The sequence below is a fragment of the Megascapheus bottae genome, chromosome 9 (assembly GCF_031878675.1).
Source record: "Megascapheus bottae isolate mThoBot1 chromosome 9, mThoBot2.hap1, whole genome shotgun sequence".
Classification (NCBI taxonomy): domain Eukaryota; kingdom Metazoa; phylum Chordata; class Mammalia; order Rodentia; family Geomyidae; genus Megascapheus; species Megascapheus bottae.
In genome coordinates this window covers 7,752,355-7,772,430 of record NC_143517.1, presented here as the reverse complement: position 1 = coordinate 7,772,430, position 20,076 = coordinate 7,752,355, and the positions used below count along the sequence as shown (strand labels likewise).

At 43.6% G+C, this 20,076-nt stretch overlaps 1 protein-coding gene across 3 annotated transcripts in view; it reads right to left on the bottom strand.

The window, feature by feature from the left end:
- The window catches only part of Lyn (LYN proto-oncogene, Src family tyrosine kinase), a 134,856-nt gene extending 129,869 nt beyond the window's left edge, over positions 1–4,987 (bottom strand). Inside the window, exon 1 of one of the 3 annotated variants that reach the window (XM_090338831.1) lies at positions 4,717–4,987. The gene's annotated coding sequence lies outside the window, so the exon portion shown is untranslated. Of the gene's footprint in view, positions 1–3,193; positions 3,261–4,716 lie in introns of those variants that run through there. The other 2 variants (XM_090338835.1, XM_090338833.1) reach the window with 2 other exon arrangements.
- Between the last annotated feature and the right edge of the window lie 15,089 nt (positions 4,988–20,076).

Below are 20,076 nucleotides of genomic sequence, written 5' to 3'. Positions count from 1 at the left end.
GGGCACAAAAGTCCATGAGACTCTTATCTCCACAAACTACCACAAAACTGGAAGTGGCACTGTGGCTCAAAGTGGTAGAGCACTAGCCTTGAACTAAACAACACAGAGACAGTACCCAGGCCCAGAGTTCAAGTCACAGGACTGACAAAAGAAAAAAGAAAAAAGAAAAAAACCACCACCAACAAAAAGCAGATGATAAGAAACCAGGAATGATGGTGCAAGTCTATAATCCTATAAAATTCGGAGGTGGAGATAGTAGTTTGAAGCTAGCCCAGCATTAAAGCTTACAAGACTCCGTCTCTATCAATGTGTGGGTCTGGATCTCCTATCCCAACTTCAAGGGAAACACAAGTAGAAGAATCACAGTTCAGGCTATTTCAGGAAAAAGTAAGATCCTATCCCAAGAATTAAAACCTGCAAAAGGCCCTGAGTTCCAACTCTGGGGAAAGAAAGGAAGGTGAGAGAAACAAACAACATGTGACAGAGAAAGAGGTGAAGAGGGAGCCAGAAAAGAGTCATTAGAGGTGTTAAGGGTTGATACAGTGAAGCAAACAACATTTTTGGAGACTTCTAAGCCCAGAAAATAAAGTATCTTGGCTGCACAAAAAAACTTTCAAGAAATAGTTTTGTGTCAAATAACAAGTGCTGAAAGCTTATCAGTAAGAGAAAATGAAATAGAGAACAGAAACAAAGAAAAGTCCTAAGAATAAACAATAAAAGCTATTATAGGGCCCTGCACTTGTCTGCATGGATGAGGCCTTTTGATTTAATTATCTAAACGTATAACTCTCAATGACAACAGAATCCTTCAGCAATCTTCAGCCACAGATGACGGAAGGGCCAAGTTCAGCTGGCGTCCCAACACTGCCAATCCCTCCACTGGCTGGTGTCCATGCCATTTTCTACATTAGGGTGTCTCCCCCCAAAATGGGAACTTACTCAAAATAGATTTTAGAAATGATGATAGAAAGCACTCAAAGTTTCACAATGTCAGTACCAGGAAATTAGGCAGCTGTAAGAAACATTTCAGTGTTTCTGACTGGAAAAAATATATATATACTTCCTTTTCTGTGCCTTCTTCATTATTAACCTTAGAAGATGGCAGGCAATGTATGCCTATTTTAGGGAGGTTGGCTGACAATAGTGGCTTGCACATAGAAAATGTGTTCTGGTCTCTATCCTGTCTCCTAACTTTGTATTTTCACCTTGAATGATGCTCTCATTGCTACAAAGCTAGGGGCCAGTGGCTCATGCCTATAATTCTAACTATTCAGGAGGCTGAGATCTGAAGATCACCATTCAAAGCCAGCCACTCACAGATTGGGGGCACTCAAGACTAGTCTTGCATGACAAAGCTCAAGACAGTGCCGAGGCCCTGAGTTCAAGCCATGCGACAGGAAGCAAAAAGCAAATACAAAAGAATTATGGTAGAGTTCACAAGAGAGGCACATCTAGCAGAAGTGTGGGGAGTCATTTGTCAAATATCCCTAGGAAATTTCTGTGTCGATCAATAAGCACCTCAATGGCCATGAAGACAGTCACTAAAGCCCCTTTTCCTGCCACCATGTAAGTATCACTGTCATTTTGTCACCACCTTCGAGAGGAAGCAGAGTTGAAAAAATCAAAGAAATGCTGGGCTCTGTGGTTCCTGTCTGTAATACTAGCTACTCAGGAGGTTGACATCTAAGGATCGAGGTTCAAAATCAGTCCAGGCTGGAAAATCCAAGAGACATGTATTTCTAAATAATTACCAAAAAGCCAAAAGTAGAGCTGCAGCTCAAGTGGTAAAGAACCAGACTTGAAAGGAAAAGATAAGGAAAATGTCCAGACCTTGAGTTCAAGACCCAATATTGGCACACACACACACACACACACACACACACACACACACACACACGAAAGAAAGGGGAGAGAGACTCAGAGGAAAAAAAAAAGAGGTGGGGAGGGAGAGAGGGAGGGACGGGGGGGGGGAAGGGAGGGAGGAGAAGAGAGGACAGGAGCGGAGAGGAGAGGAGAGGAGAGGGGAGGGGAGGAAAGGGAAAGGAAGGGGGAAAATGCAGGCACAGAAACGCATTTCTAGAAAACAGTTTAGGTGTCCACTTGAGGGGCTACGTTCTCGGCGGTAAACTTCTTAGTCCACACAAGTATCAAGTGATCTCAAAATCTCTCCATTTCTAAATAATAGTACATATTATTATATTTGCTTTTAAGTAATCGAGGGCCTACTTCAGGTGCAAAGGTAAACAAGTGGGACCAGCCCACAAACATACCTACTAGTGGCACAGTATGGTATGGTGCCACCACCCTATGCTGCCCCCTAGTCTGTGATCTCAGACCAGCCCTTGACTCTACTGTTTATCTTGTAGGGAGCATGAGAAGTTCAAATGAGGTTAGGGTTCAGGAAGTTACAGAAATTCTGGGCAAGCAAAAAGTATAATGCCATCCTTATCTCTTATTGCCTGGGATAGAACTGTCTCTGCAGTTCATGTGTCATTATCTCATGCCCTAATGAGATAATGATGAACACTTTTGAGTGTTGGTACTCATCCAGGCATCACCATGAGCCCTCCATATCAGTGAGCTATAATATCGTTACACTGTACTTTCCGTTATAAAACTAACATGTGTAAAGTTTGTATATACAATCGTATAACTTCACTGTGTCGTTCCAACTCTGGACTTGTGGCATATAACTACACTCTACAATGCTTGGGTGATATATTTCAGAAAACAAATGTAGGTAGAACTAAAAGGCACAAACACTACGTTGAACCACTTTTCTGCTGCTAAGAAGGGGTAGGGGATAATACTAACACATATTGTCTACCAACACCAAAGACTCTAAGATGAAGACAGGCCAAAATACCTTCACAGGAAACTTCTTACCACTCACCATCAAGTCCTGTTCCCCTGGTTCAAACCAAAGACTGGTCCAGAGCAAGATTTCCATTTAGAACACCAGAGTCACCATCCCTCCCATTCTTAACACCGAACCAAGACAAAAAGGGCTGCCCTCCTGGGCCAGCTCTGCTTCTCTACCTCAGGACAATCTTGCCTGGCATTCTTTCTTCTTTCCAAGTAGTGCCCATCTAGAATCTACTACTCCCCTCCAGGCACCCGGCTGTCATGTGCCATGCTGTTGCCATGTCCTAACATTTCCACCACAATGACAAGTCATACTAACACAACTTACTTCCATGAAGGAAATGTCGGTTAATTAAATTGCCAAAGTGTCTTCTTCCAAATGTCAGCTCTGGTAAATGGTGAAGAAACCAAAGCTCAGAGTTCCTGGCCAATGTTTCTGTCTGTTCCTTCACATCGACTGCCCCTCACCTTTCACTCATGAACAGGGTCACCCCGTTCATGGTGAACCAGATCCTTCAGTCACAAAAGATTCTTGTGCTCCAATTACATTCCCTCAAGCCTCAAAATGTCTCACTCCAAATGGTAAGTAGCAGTTCTCTGGGGAGAGACACAAGCCAGAGACTGTCTCTGTCCCGATTGTTTATGAGGGTTCCTAGGACGCATTGAATCTTTGGGCCTGCTGGCAAATCACTCATGCATGATGTGTGGCTACCTCAGACAAATTGTCTATAGCTTTACCATCATCAGACTGCAGAGAGCCTGGAGGCCTCGTTTGTACACATAGAATTCGTTGCCCTATTATGTATATATATTATCGTTTATAGAAAAGCGAGTGTACCAAGGAGTTTTCTTGTGTCCTGGGCAGACCAGGGAGATAGGAATACACTCAAAGTGGAGGAAACACAGCGAAGGATCTTAATAATGGGGTCCCTTGGCACAGCTGGAAGATTGCAAGACGACATTCCAAGAGGGCAAAGCAGGCACTGGATTGGAATATGGAACACACACACACACACACACACACACACACGCACACGCACACGCGCGCGCGCGCGCGCACACACACACACACGGTCAAGAGAGGAAAAGTCCGCAGGGCAGAGGCGCTAATGAAAAGCCACATTACAACAGCTGGCCCGGAGAAGCAGGGGAAGAGATAAGGCCGGGAAGTGGGAACCGGCGAGCCCTGCCCCCACCGCGCGGGGACGGCAACCCCTGAATTCTTAAAATAACTCTGCTTCCCCCTGGCCCCGGCATCTGACCGCTCTCGGCGCGGCACCGAGGGGCCCGGCTCCGCAGGAGCCCCAGCCCGGGCCGCAGCCGCCCGGCGTCAACCCCCCCCCCCACCTCCCGTCCCCTTCCCCAGCAGGCCTGGGAAAGGCCGGGGACGAACCCCGCTCCCCGCCTCCAGGGGCCCAATGGGGCGATCAGATTGCTCCATCCGAGAAGTCCCCTCCGGGACGGCCGAGCGCGCGATCCTCCAGGACAGGGGCTCCCCGCCCTCCGCCCCCGCACCGCGGGTGCCCTGGATGGAGGGGGAGGAGACGGGAACGGGGACCGAGACCGGGGACTGCGGCCGAGCCGTGCGCCCACCCCGCGCGCGCGCGCCTCCCGCCACGCCCCTGAGCGGCCGGGCTGCGGACTCCTGCGGATCTCCCGAACCGTGGCCCCGCTCCCCGGGGCAGTCACCCCCGCCCCCCGCCTCCAGGCAGGAGGTTTCGGGGTGCTTCCACCCCCAGCGGCAGCGACCGCGTCGAAGCCCCGGATCGGGGTCCCCCGCCCCCCCCCCCCACCGCCCGGTCTTCCCCGGAGCCCGCGCCACCGCCTCCTGGGCTCTCCCTCTGTACTCACCCGCTCGCCGTGAAAGTTTCGGGGCGGCGGTGGCGGAACTCCACGGTGACTCGAGTTCACAGCTGGAGACGCGACGGGACAGCCCGGGGGGGCCCTCCTGGAAACGGGGTGCGGATCGAGAAGGCAGACGCGGGGTCGGGGGCTGCGGGCTGGAGGCCGGAGGTGGCGGCTGCCCCGCCTGCCGCGGGCTGGAGGCTGCAGCGCGGCGGGCCCGGAGACGCCAGGGCCGGGAGCGGGCGAGCGGCGGCGGCGCGGCCCGGCGCGGTGGGAGAGGAACTGGCTGTCGCCGGGCTCCACCGAGAGGTCCCAGCCACTTCCTGGTGCTCGGATTTGCATACTGCGCCCGGAGGGCGGGGAAGTGACCGTTTGATTCTGGTCCAAGGTTTGGTATTTGGTGTGGCCCTCGCTGAGCGCTTGGCAAGCAGGGAAACCTGGCGTGCCAGCAGCGTGCAAGGTGAGAAAGCCAGGCAACCCGGGATCCAACCTTGCAACCGCAGGAATCCACAGAGGATTTCCTGGGGATTCAGAGGAACAACGGGACCCCTTCCTTCCCTGGGTTCGGAACTCCTTAAGGTGTTGGAACTGGGACGACCCGATGCTAGGGATACAGCCCTCGCCACGTTTGGAGTTATCTGGAAAGACAGGCGCTGAGTGGATGCGGAGAGGCTTATTGCATTTTTAATCAGTACAGAATCAGTTCCGTAATTACAGGTGTACATCACGGACTGTCAGGACATTCGATGGACTTATTAGTTATTAGGGTGTGAGTGGAATTTAAAGTCCCTAGCAAGAACTCCGTCTCTCAATTCCTCACTTTCCTTCCAGGAAAAATGGAGACAGATGAGGGCTGACACTGCTTAGCAGGTGGCGATGGTGGCTGTTTCTAATTCCTTCCTCCCCTCTCCGCAAACCTGCACATAGCATGTTTGACACACAGAAGATATCTAACCAATGCTCATCCAAAGATTGCAGATTCAAGCTCGGCTTTCAACGCACATCCCAAATGTAAGACCTATCGCAGTCAATGTGGATGCCCTCATGTTCCAAACCGTCTTATGTTTCTTGGGATCTCAGCTTTGTAGTGAGCTGTGGGTTTTAGGAAGAAACGAATAGGGCACTGCCCGAGATTGGGTCTTTTGCATCAGTAAAGCCTGATAGGGCCAGACACTGTTCTAAACATTTGCTTTCTTTTATCAACAGCATTCTTCAGCGCCAGGGACTGATGGCTTATACCTGCAACCCCAGGTACTCAGGTGGTTGAGTTCTAGAGGATAATGGTTCAAAACCAGCCCAGTCAAGAAAGCCCATGGGATTCTTCAATGAAACACCAAACGAAGCGGGGAAGTGGAGCTGTGGTTCAACTGGTAGAGCTCCAACCTTGAGGGGAAAATCCAATTAAGGGCACAAGGACCTGAGTTCAAACCAGTACAAAACAAACAAAAAGAAACATATTCTCTTTAGAGAACATACAGTACAACCGGTGAGAACAGCCACGTTGTAACTAAACCGTTACAGCAGTCATTTGTTACTAGTAAAAGAAAACTAAAGTCTGCAAACTGTGATGTGGTCTACAATGAACCAAATATATAAAGCAGGTCCTATGAAATAATTTCTATCACTTGATGCCACCATAGTCACCATAACTGCATTGTGAAACAGTGTTCAGGTGTTTGTGGCAATGGTAATAGCCAAAAATCTAATATATTGCCCATAGCATAAAAGAACGTCCCATAAATTCATGTAGTATTGAACACCTGAGAATAATAGACAAATACATTTCTGTTTTATGGGTTTACTACACTGTCCTTTTTTTAAAAAAAATTATTGCTTTAAAGCATACTCCTACTTATCAAAAGAAGCTTACTATAAAATAGTCTCCCAGATTTGCCTTATCTTGAGTTTACTATGTCCTTGGAATGCACCAAAAAGCCAATATAAGCCAGCAGAGTTGGCTCCTAGCTATAATCCTAGCTACTCAAGGAGCTGAGATATGAGGATCAAGTTTTGGAGTCAGCCTGACCAGAAAATTCCCATGAGATTCTTATTTGCAGTTAACCAGCAAAAAGTCAGGAATGAAGGTGTGGCTCCAGTGAGAGCACACCAGCCTTGAGTGGAAAAAGCTATGTGTGTGAGACCCTGGGTCCCAGCACAAAAACAAACAAACAAACAAAAAGTACATGAATGGATTAATCATTTAGGCATTTAGGTTTGGCTGAGGATACTGTGTGTTCACACAAAGACAAAATCCCTCAGCCACACACTTCTCAGAAAATGTCCCCAAGTGCCTCAAAAGAAACAAAGTAGAGTAACCACACCTATATTGTTCACTGGTGTGTCCTTAGTTTTCTATCAAAGAGTAGGGGGTGGGATACCTTGGGAAGATGTTGAACATACAGGTTATATCCACAGAAACCAATCCTTGGGGGTGTCTGCCAGGCATTTGTACATCGCTAAAACAGTGAAAGCTATTTGAATGCTTTAATGCTCACATTTCCCACTGAGGAGAATAAGCTGACTTTCTGTCTTCTTGCTTTCATCCTCAGTGTCTCTTCTCCAGTCTACTCAGTGCTCCATGACCCATATTTTTATTGTATTTTGTTCTGTTTTGTTTCCTAATCAGTATCTCTCTGTGTAGCTCAACTTGACCTCAAATTTGTGATCTTCTTGCCTCAACCTTGCACATACTGGAGTTGGAGTTATTGCACCACCCTGTCAGTCCTATTTGTTTGTTTGTTTTTAATTGGTGGCTTCACTGGATACAATGGTTTCTAATCATAGTGCTGAAGTTGTTTCTCGTGTTCACAAGCATACAAGGCAAGACCTTCTTTCCATATATTTTTATTGTAATTAATAGAAGGGTTACATTATATTCACCAGATAGAAGGTGCATTACTTCATGTACACTGATATCCTTTCCCATGAAGGCAAGGCCTTATAAAGCAAATTCATGTATCTGATGAGCTTTACCCAGGCATAAGCCACAATACTATTGACCATGAATTCATTATAGTTAAGTCTACAACACATAAAGGTGTTGTTGAACAGAAACACGCATAAAACAAAGTGACACCTTGATTCATTGAAGAAAATGAGATCAGAGACTCACAAGCACCTAAAACTTATATTCTAGGAGTAATGGCTTAGTATTTGCTAATTGATGTGGACAGTTGTGTTATAGAAGCTACATAGCACAAACCATCAGGATTGACCGCCAATGAGAATGTTCCTTCCACTCTTCCAGGAGTTGGCCTCCAAGACTTCAGACTCCTGAGCCTAACAAATGGACTGTTCCAGGGTTTGTCTGCATGGTATCCCTTGTTGACTTCTCAGGAAGGGGCGAGTGGACATTTACAATCCTGGCTATACATCCAAGTAGGCCAAGTAGCCATGTTAGAGAATAAAGGCACTCAGTCTTTGTGGTCAAGGGTCAGTGCAGGATCACTAAAGGAACACGTCAAGTCTCTGTGGAGACCAGTTAGCGTCAAGTCTCTGGAAGGGCAAGCCCCATCATCAGAAATTCTCAAGCTCCCCATGTGGTTCCAGTGAGCACTGGAAATTGGGAAACCATTCAGGTAGAATGTCAACCAGGCATCACAGGAGAATATGAGTATATTTGTCAAGCAAGTGAGTTTCTCTATAGAACCAGCATTCTCAAGAAACTATGGTAGAAGCCCTCTTATCCAAAATATTAGTGACTAAGGAGTTGAAGGGTTAAAGTGGAAAAATCCTTAAAATGTTGTAAGTGTGTGATAAACATTTTACTTGAACTTCATGTCCATTCAGAAAATGTCTCTGTGAAGCCCAGGCATTCCTTGGAAACATGGCTCATTTATGTGGCATTCTATGTAATATCTAATTGTTTGTGTGCCAATACTGGGTCTTGAAGTCAGGGGCTGAGCTTTTCTTCTTCTTTTGTTCATGGGGCTTGAACTCAGAGCCTGGGTACTGTCCCTGAGCTCTTTTACTCAAGGATAGCACTCTACCACTTGAGCCACAACTCCACTTCCCATTTTCTGGTAGTTGATTGGAGTCTCACGGACTTTTGTGCCAGGGCTGGCTTTGAACTGCAATCTTCAGAACTCAGCCTCCTAAGTAGCTAGGATTGTAGGTGTGAGCTACAGATGCCTGGCAATTTGTTGTTGTTATCAGTCCTAGGGCTTGTACTCAGGCCCTAGGCACTCTACCACTTGAGCCATAGCACCTCTTTTCGGTATGTGGGCTTCATGAATATTAGGCATGCACTCTACCACTAAGCCACATTTCAAGATCCTGAGCTTTTTTGTGCAAGACCACTAATTTTCTACCACTTGAGCCACAGCTCCACTTGCAGATTTTTGGTGGCTAATTAGAGATAGGAGTCTTGCAGCCTTTCTCTCCTGGGCAAGCTTTAAATAAAGATTCTCAGATCTCAGCCTCCTATGTAGCTAGGATTATAGATGTGACCACCAGTTCGTGGCTGCTGTGTACTTAGATTGCCTCCATGAAACCTCATCTCTGACTTCTAATTTCAGGTTTGCTAAAGCATAGGAAGGGCCTGCAAAGTCTCTCACCACAGTCTTATCCATATCTGCTATCTGCTTATCCACATCTCATTCACAACAGTTACTTTCATTTACCATCTTGTTTTGTTTTGGTGGTCATGGGGCTTGAACTCTGTGCATGGGCACTGCCCCTGAGCTCTTCAGCTCCAAGGCTACTGCTCTACCGCTTGAGCCACAGCACCACTTCTGGTTTTCTGGTGGTTAATTGGAGATGAGTCTCATGGATTTTTGTGCCCAGGCTGGCTTTGAACCATGATCCTCAGATCTTAGCCTACTGACTAGCTAGAATTATAGGCATAAGTCACCAGTGCCCACCAAGAAGCAGCATTTTTTAAGTTGCTACTGAAGTATACTATTTACTTGTAATTCAGACACAATTGATATAAAAACAACCAGCTTTTGGAAAAGTGTGTTCTAAAGAGTAGCTTGGTGCTGGTGTCTACCTACCATAATCCTGAAAACAGTGAGAATGTGGTTCGAGGCCAGCCCAGGCAGAAAAGTTTGTCAGACTCCTGCTCTACAGGGAGCTGGATGCAGTTGCACATACCTGGCTTCTGAAGATGGAACGGGTGGGAGGATGCAGTCATACTATTCAACGTGAAAACAGAATTAGGTAAATTGAGAGAATGGGTAGGGCTGGGAGAGATGGCAGAGAATAACAAAAGGGATGATACTGATCAAGATGCGTTCTATTAGACACGGAGGAAAGGACACAGGAATAATCACCTAGAGGCCACAGAGTCAGCCACAGCGGCTCAAGGAAAGTCATGAGGATCACAAAACCACCATCCGCTTCCTAAAAGCCAAGAAGGCACAAAAATTCACAACAAAGTTTGAAGAATGCGGGAAAGAGATTGAAGAGAGAGAAAAAAAAGGACCAGGCAAAAATGATAATACCAAAAAAGTGGCTGAAGAGCTGGAAGCTGTTTCTGTGAAGGAGGCGGAGATGAGGTGGAAGAAAAATCAGAGAAGCAATGAGTTCATCTTCCCTCCTTTTCTTTCTCTTTCTTTTTAAAATGTGCCATGCCCTTCCTTTTCCATTTGTTTTAAAATTCTGTTTTGTTTGTACAAGGGAGTTTTTATGTAAAAGAACTGAATTCTAACATTCAAGGGTTTTTTTTTCTAAGTATTTTTGTTTTGTTTTTGAATTCGGGGCCTGGGCACTGTCCTTGCTTGGATGCATTTTGGTCAAGGCTAATGCTCTGACACTTGTGCCACAGTGTCACTTCTGGCTTTTTCAGTGTGTGTGTGTGTGTGTGTGTGTGTGTGTGGTACCAAGGAATTGAACCCAGAGCTTCGTGCATGCTAGGCAAGCACTCTACCACTAGGCCATGTTTCCAACCCATTTTTCCAAGTTTTTATCCTACTGAAGATGAGTTCAGAAAAATCCATTCCCCAATCATATACTGTATTAGCTTTCTTTTCCATAGTGGAAACACTTATTTATATAGTCATCAAAATAGTGAATAAAAATTGCCTTTGAAAGCCGGAGGGAAAAGAAAGAAAAAGAAAAAAGATGCATTCTACTCACAAACCATCCTGTTGAATTGAGAGCTCTTTGTACAAATACCAAAAGGTAATAAAATTATAGCGAGAAAGAAACAGAGCCACATCATAATGGTAATAACACTGATGGTGTAGTTATAGTTTGAATTTATTAAATTTAAAGCCAAATTAACCCATCATGTGATGATACAGAAAATGGTACCACATAATTTGACTAGTGAACTGTACATAAAAATTGTCTTATGCAATCAGATTAGAAGTTTCTGCAGTGCACTTACCAATCTGAAGGAGTCTTGTGACTTCATTAGCAGTTGTCCTGACAATATGAGTCATAGCAAAGGAAAATCCTTCTAGACTTTGTACTTAATTTCCTGTTTTTGGTCTGTCTCTAGCTTAGAACACACTTCTTGGTTTTTTGTTGTTGTTGTTTTGCTGGGTGCAGTTACCAGCATGATGTTTGCCAGCTGACATATTCTCTGACCTTTGAATTAAAAAATTGGATGGTATCAGTCAGTGAAAGTAGAAGATCCGGGGGGAAAAATACATAGTAAGAAACAAAGAATACAAAAAACCCTTAATTTTCAGATCGGTTTTCAGTATAGTTTAATCAGAGAACTTTCTAGGGTCTGTTAGCATTCTGAGAATAGCAGTTTGATAAAGAGTAAAAAGCAAGGAGTCATGTTGCCTAGGACATTATAGTTTATGTAAGGCAGGGCAGACTAAGCTTTGAGCTCAGAGGCTGAATGTATAACTTAATTGCTTCTGGAACATGCAGCTTCAATACTAATAACCTTCAAAGTCTGCAATAGCAAAGAAGTCTTTTCACAGTAGTGATGAGGTTGAGGGGTCATCCCCATAGGTAAACAGACTGTCAGCCTCAAACCCTCAATCGAAATGCTCAGGGTTCGTAACTCTTGTCTTACAGCAGTGCCTCTGTGCTGCCCTGTCTGTGATGGGTCTGTTAGAGGTCACGGAGGTACTTGAATGTGCACTCTCTGATGTGCTCTGTGAGATCAGGCTTGGCCCCTGACAGGAAGATTACTGAAATGATGGGCATGGGAGTGGGATGAGCAGGGATCCTCATTCCTAATGGAAAATTATTGGCTATCAAAGCAAGTCTAGCCTCCCTCCCGAGCTTCATTTCACTCGGTGTGGATAGGAGTCACCATAGTTCCCTTTCACGATGAACCAGTGGGGATACACTGGAGTCTGGCCAATGCTGCAGCCTCTCCTGCACCCACCTACCTCTTCATCAGTCCTGTTTCCATTCACTCAATGCCTCTTGTAGGACAAGGGCAAGAAGAGGGGAAGCTCTATACTCAGTTCTACAAAGCAGTGTGACAGCAAAAACAAAGTCCGATGAGGCTATGTCATAATATTGATAATGACTTTGTTTGCTTTGGCCAGAGTTATACTACTTTATAGATGAATGTATGTATGTAAATATGTATGTGTGCATGTATGAATTTGGTTCAGGAACCATATTAGATGTCCAGCTTCTCAGTACCTGACTCCTTTGAGTAAACTTAGGTCAACTTTTGAAATTTCTCCTTCTCTTCCTCTTCCTCCTCTTCCTTCTTCATTTGTTGGTTGTAGGGCTTGAACTCAGGGCCTGGGCACCGTCCTTTTTATGCTCAAGAATAGCAGTCTACCCTTTGAGCCACAGTACCAGTTCCTCCTACTCCTCCTCTTCTTTTTCTTCTTCTTTTTTTTAATACTACTGGGGCATACTCAGGATCTGACACTGTCCTTTAGCTTTTTTGCTCAAGGTCAGCATTATACCTCTTGAGCCAGGTCTCTACTTCTGGCTTTTTTCTGGTTGATTGGAGATAAGAATGTTATCATGGACTTTGCTGGTGGGCTGGCTTCAAGCTGAGATCCTTAGATCTCAACCTCCTGTAATCACAGTTGTTATTCAGATGGGATTATAGGCATGAACCACTGGCTTCAATGTCTACTTTTACTTTTTTTTTATGTGGGTCATGCAGCTTGAACTCGGGGCCTGGACACTGTCCCTGAGCTCTTTAGCTTATGGCTACCACCCTACACTTGGGCCTGGGTATTATCCCTGAGCTCTACCAACTCAAGGCAACCACCCTATCCTTGAGCCACAGCCCCACTTCCTGTTTTCTAGTGATTAATTGGAGATAAGACTCTCAGGTTCTTAGTGCCAGGGCTAGCTTTGAACTGCAATCTTCAGATCTCAGCTGCCTGAGTAGCTAGGATTATAGGTGTGAGCCACCACACCCGGCTACTTCTACTTTTATTATCGTAGAAGGCATCAACTGAATCCAGAGCAGAATGCAGAGCTATCCTGATGATATGTTTGGTTATAACTACTTTGTTTGCTTGTTTGTTTTTAGGCCCAAGACTGGGACTCAAACTTGGTACCTGACACTTTCATTCATTGGCTAGCACTCTACCACCTAAGTCAGGTATCCAACCTCTGTACTACTTTGTATAAATAACTATAATTGCTGTAATATGAAACATACTTCACAGCAATCTATAGAGTAGAATTATGTGAAGAAAGTGTTGATTGCTTGAACATCAACCTCAATGGTTTGTCTTTCTACATACTATCAGATCGATAAGCACATGGTACCATGTGCCCAGGGATGTCATGTCCTCCATGGCTCTATTAGACTTTTTATCCTTTATTTTTCTACCTCCAGGCAACTACAGAATATTTGAGCATCCCTCCTGGTAACTTAGGGTGCAGATTTTTTTTTTCTGCCAGTCCTGGCTTGAACTCAGGGTCTGAGCACTGTCCTTGGGTTTTCTCAACGCTAGAGCTCTACTACTTGAGCCATGGCCCCACTTCTGGCTGCTTTTTTCTACATATGTGGTACTGAGGAATCAAACCCGGGTCTTTGTGCATGCTAGGCAAGCACACTACCACTAGGCCAAACTCTCAGCCCCATCCTGGTAACTTAGTAAAATTATGATGGGTCTCTAAAAGTTAAAGTTCATCCTAGGGAGAGTATATAGTTTTCTTTAACTCTGGGTGTGTCTTTTTATTATCTAAATAGTTTATGTGTGTTTGTTCTTTGGAAATCCTGTTTGTTTTGATCAGTTATTGTTAAGCTCTGAGAATACAATAATACTAAAAATATACCTTCCCATGATGTGTAGCATGTGACTCTTATTTGGAGAGCCTTCAGATCTGGTTGTAGGTAAGTAAGAATCTATGCTATAGAGGAAATGGTTAAGAATCTAATACTACATGTATTACTTTACTTTCCAACAGGAGAAACCTGACTCTTTGTTTATAATTTTTTTTGCATTTTTTTATTGTAATTAGTAAAAGGGTTACATGATATTTGGCAGATAGAAGGTGCATTAATTCACGTACATTGATACCCTTTCACATGTCTTGGTACCCATTTCCCTCCCCCCCATACCCCCCACCTGTCTTGGTTTTCCCCCCTTCCCTATCAAATTTCAAATAACCAAATACAAATAAATTCAATATATCAGATAACAAAGTGAGGTACTATAACAATATGAGATAACCAAGGGACAGCAAAGGAGATGAGAGACAACATAGTACATTAAGGACAACAATTTGTTTATAATTTTGAATCTGAATTGCTTATTCCCATGGCCCAACAATGTCTATATATATATATACATGCATATATTTACATACATTATATTCCATTATATAATACATATAAATACATACATTGTATTTCATTTGAGTTCTCATTCATCTATATATTCAACATAGGGCAGGCACCACCACTGCCATTTTACCGGTCTATGGTTTAATATTGGCAATATTACATAGATCAATGTGCTGCAAAAGTATTTAATACTATCTTTGTTATAAATATGAGCTAATTTAATGTATTCTTTGGGAAATAAAGCATTTAAAAATACAACAAAAGTGCAGTTGCTCTCAGAGCTTAGGGAATGGAAAGTTAACTTGTCTTGTTTCTTTTTTATTCCAGTCCTGGGGCTTGAACTCAGGGCCTGGGTACCGTCCTGGGACACTTTTTGCTCAAGGCTAGCACTCTGCCACTTGAGCCACAGCACCACTTCTGGCTTTTTCTGAGTGTGTGGTACCAAGGAATCCAGGGCTTTGTGCATGCTAGTCAAGCACTCTGTCACTAGGCTATGCTCCTGGCCCTGAAACTTAACTTTTCAACAGTACAGAATGGGTCAGAAACATGAGGATGCACTTCTTCCTTTGTCCAGCCTCCCACCTCTTCATTTGATCTTGGTGAGTTTTGGAACATGGTTGGAATCACACAGAGGATTTTGTTTAGGTAATTAAGAAGAACCTAGGACTAAGATGGGAGATGAGGTAATATGGTGAGATAATTTTCAGTAATATTTTACAATATCCCCCTCAACAGTACATATCCAATGGCCTAACTTCCTTCCACTAAGACCTCCTGCCCTAATGGTGCTATCACCTCCCAATAGCATCAGAGGCTAACAACCAAACCTTTAACCCGAGGGTTTGCGAGGGCATTTGGGATCTAAGCCATCACATGTGGCTTCTCACTCACCTTTTACAGATGCAATTGAGATTTGCTCAAGGTCACATAGCTAACGAATGGGAAGCCAAGTCTCTTGAGGTTCAGGTCTCCTGAACCAGCTCCATGGGTTCCTATTCACTTCCCTGCCATCATTTAGTCCTGATCCCCCTCACCTGTCCAGCTTCAGCTTCAAATGCAGGCGGGAGCAAGTACATCCCAGGAAGTTATGCCACAAGTACATCCCAGAAGACCTTGCACTTCTCAAACTAGAGGATGTTGCTTTGCTCATCTTTATATTCCCATTCTTAGCACAGTGCCAGGCCCATGCATATGCTAAGTAAATGTCTCTCAGATGAGTGAATTGTTGAGTGTATTTGAAAAATCTGTATAGGACACATAGTTTTGCTTTCAATGACTCAATGAATACAAAGTTCTTTGGATATCAGCTGGTCACATCAATAATTTTTGTTTGAGAGGAGGAATTCCAAGAGCTCTGTCCAGCTTTATGTCCACAGTTTACTAGCTCTGCAACCTTAGTTTGTGCATTTTGTAAAGCAAGGGTTGGTTCCATAGTAGCAATTATTAGGCCTCAGATTCAGTGCTTCTTCCAGGAAGAACCACATGAACTTTCACGGTTGTTTTCAAGCATTTTACCTCAGAAAACAATTCTTTGTGGCCTAGATAAGTAAATTAAGTGGTATAAAGCAAACTTTTGCTTAAGTCCATTCAAAACAAATTTTTATTGAATAAAGAAAAATATTTGTGAAGGTCATTTGCAAATAAAAGTGGTAAGAATATTATCCACATTAAGGAGCTTTAGCATCACTGACTTTTACAAACCAGTCCAACTAGATGCCACTGCTAGATGGAAAGAAAGAAAGCATGATGAGTAGAAAATCCATATCAAATATTCTAATATGCTATAAGATTCATCACCAGCCTATAGCACTGGCCCTTTAAGAGGTGGAGCCTTGCGGGAGAAGGCAAGATCATTAAGAGTGTGCTTTTGGAGAGGATAATGGGACCTCAGCAGCTTCTTTTTCCTTTCTTTGTGTCTGGCCACCAAGAGATGAGCAACTTTGCTCCACCAAAACTCCTACTATGATGTTCTGCTTCACCACAGATCCTAATGTAACAGAACCCACTCACCATGGACTGAAACCTCAGAAGGCCTGAGCCAAAATAAATCTTTCCTGCTTCTGAGTTGATTCGTTTCAATCAGAGGAGCAGTGTTATGTGACCTACGTCTGACAACAAGAAATAGAAATGAGGTCCACATGAAGGCTTCTTTGGAAGCAGTTGAAGGGTCCAGTTGAAGGCTGGCATTCTTCAGCTCAAGGACAGTACCCAGGCACAGACTTCAAGACCCATGACCAACAAATGAATGAATGAAGAAATAAATAAATACAAAAATAAATATAAAAATAAATTTTAAAAAATGTAACAATTAAAAATTAAACACATATCAAGCATGGGGGATAAAGAAGAGGAGAGACTGAAGGCGTGCTTTAAACCAAAAATCGAAGGCTGAGAGAGACTGGTTTCATCTCACTAGTGTAAAACCTAGCCCTATTCTGGAAGCATGTTGTCAGAAAGATGAGTTCTGGCATCGTGTTATTAAGTTTCTCTTTCATTTTTGGTGCAAAAATTGCAACCATAATCATGGGTTCTAGTATCTGGTTAAAATTTAGTTGTCTTTGCATTTCATGCTAAGCCAATAGGGGTTGGGGAGACTAGAAACATTGGAAAAACTGCACCACGACCTACAGGATGTCCTGTTACATTTATCTGGTTAGACAGACTCATGACTCAATACACAGCTTGACACATCGGAAATAGTCTTATTGTGCATGCTTCTTCTCTCTTCATAAATATTTAATACATAGATTGTGGATAACAAATTATAGTTGTCCCAATATGAAGGTTTCTGATACAAAATTACTTTTGAACTGAAAGAAATTTCAGATATGTAGAGAATGACAATTCAAGAAGTATAAGGAGCCTCAGATCAAGCCCGGAACTAGAAATCTCCCCAATTCTTCCAGTTCTCCTTTTTCAATTGGTGATAAAAAAAATGGTGGAAAAACATCTCTTCACTCAATCTCTTAGCTTTGCCATTGTTTTGATTACATGTGATGATACTTTTCAGCTCTTCAGCTTGGGATGGGGCTCAGTGGTAGAGTACTTGCCTAACATCCCCAGCCACAAGCAAAGAAAGTGATGTAGAATTGTAAAATCCCACCAGTAACATAATTTTTCTTAAAAAAATCCGCAAAAGAGAAGAAACTTCACATGAACGGGACTGCAACGCTTTATTGACACAACAAAGCCAAAACACATTCCATGCATTCAGTTCTGTAATCCTTTGGGGGGAAAAAAGAAACTAAATGAACACATGGAGGACTCCACTTCCTCTTTCAATTGAATTACAGTGCTTATTTAGGAAGCTTAAAATGCCTCCTTTGCAAAAAAGCTTCTTGACTGCAATACATTACCTCATATTATCTCTCTACTTCCGGGTACTGATGGCCAAGTTACATTATGAGAAAAACAAAACTGTTCAATACAGAAAGCATCTCTTCAGTTTTGTCCCTGGAATTGTTAAATGATAAAAATTGGGCCTCAGTAAACATCTAGGACTCTCCTAGCAGAGGATTACAATAGCTCAATACAGTACATAAGGTCATATAGGATGAGACTAAATGAAAGGACCTCTAGGATGTGATTGCTGTTCTTTTTTTTGTGTGTAGGTCTTGGGGCTTGAACTCTGCCTGAGCTCTTCAGCTCAAGGCTACCACCCTACCCCTAAGCCTGGGCATTGTCCCTGAGCTCTTTAGCTCAAGACAACAATGTAGTTGAGGCTGCGTTGAGTAGGGCTTTCAAAACCAGGGCCAAGTGTGGAGACCTCGCTGGATGACATGCTTTAAAGGATCACTGCAGGTGTGTGATTTTTGATGCACAAAGGGGTTAGAAAGGTAGCAGTAAATTAAGATGTAAAGGGTAATTATTGGAGTCTAAGAAGGCCCATCAAGAAGAGAAGAGAGCTAGGTTCTTCTCATCCAGGAGCTGGTGTTATACCCCTAATTTCTACTTTGTCAATCACATGCAAGCTTAGTTTTGGGGTTCTAGTCTTTGAGTCTTAGTGACTAATCTCACTTAAAAAAATCCTTATTCTTGGGCCGGGAGTTTGGCCTAGTGGTAGAGTGCTACCACTTCGTGCCTAGCATGCACGAAGACCCGGGTTTAATTCCTCAGTACCACATACATAGAAAAAAAGCCAGAAGTGGTGCTGAGGTTCAAGTGGTAGAGCTCTAGCCTTGAGAAAGTCCAAGGACAGGGTTCATGCCCTGAGCTCAAGCCCAGGACTAGCAAAAAAAAATCCTTCTTCTTATTATTTATTATTATTTATTTGTAGGGTTTGGGTGAATGGACTGCTTCACTTTTGCTTTGTTGTTTTAGTTTGCTTCGGTTTTGTGCTGGGAGTTGATCCCGGTATGCTAGGCACACTAATGGGGAGACCCAGACCCACATCTCAGGCCAAGTTTCAAATGATTTTCAAATGAAAAAAGCAAAAACCCCAAGACTTTATACAATGGCCTGGGATTAGATACTATGGCACAGTGTGTCTCATGGAAAACCCTCAAGGCAAAGGAGAAGAGTTAGATGAGAAAGAGGAAAACACATGGACTTTCAAAGGATGCTTCCAGTTTGAAAGGCACTAGAGTCTATATTGATTATGACCTATCATATCATGTCTATTGTGTCTAAATCAAAGTATGGATGCCTCCAGGCTGCAAGGCATGAATAATATTTTTAACCTGCTCAGATATGGGGATTTGTGAGGGAAAGAAGATAATAGTGTCTTTTCATTTGTGAAAGACTGCAGATGTCAGCCATCTCGGTCAGAGTGGTATCCATCCAGACTGATACTTCTTGGGCTGACTGAAATAAAGGAGGCTTGCTGAAATAAAGGAGGAACAGCAGTAACCTTTTCAGGAAGAAGAGCTGGTGACTGGATGTCATTCCACTGTGCAACATGACAGGAAAAGAAATGAGAACGGGCCGTGTGATCTTCCACAGAATCCAGGGTGATACAGACAGTTCATGCCCAGGAAATGAGTTTGACTTGCTGTGGTTTGAATGAGTCCCACAACAGTTCATGTGCTGGGAATTTAATTTCTCTGCTTATTTAGCAATATTTGAACTGTATGTTTATTAATGCTATTTGAAGGGGAGGACTTTGGAAGATTATTTGGGTTAGGCAAGATCCTGAGTAAGGGATTGCCATGGTGGGACTGAAAGAAGAGAGACGTGAGCAGGAAAGCTCCCACTCTCTTGTCATCCTCTATGTAACTATGCAACAAGAAGCCCCTCAGCCTGGAGCTGGCGGCTCACCTCTGTATTCCTAGCTACTCTGGAGGCTGAGATCAGAACTTGAAACAGCCTGGGTGGAGAAGTGTGTAAGACACTTATCTCCAATTAATCACAGAAAAAGCTGGAAGTGGCACTGTGGCTCAGGTGGTAGGGTACTGATCTTGAGCAAAAAAGGAGCTTAGAGATAGCCCCCAAACCTAGAGTTTAAGCTCCAAGGTTGGAAAACAAAACACCTCCCCCCGTATAACTCATGTAAACAATTGAAAATACCCCAAATCTCCACATTATTCAAGCTCATAGATTCTGCTGTATCAACACAAATTGTGCTGTTTCTCTTTTTTTATTTTCTTGTTTTTGAGACAAAGTCTTATTGTATAGTCTAGGTTGAACTTGTTCACAAGCTAAACAAGACCGAGACATTGTCTTTAACTAAAATAAGAAAAAGAACA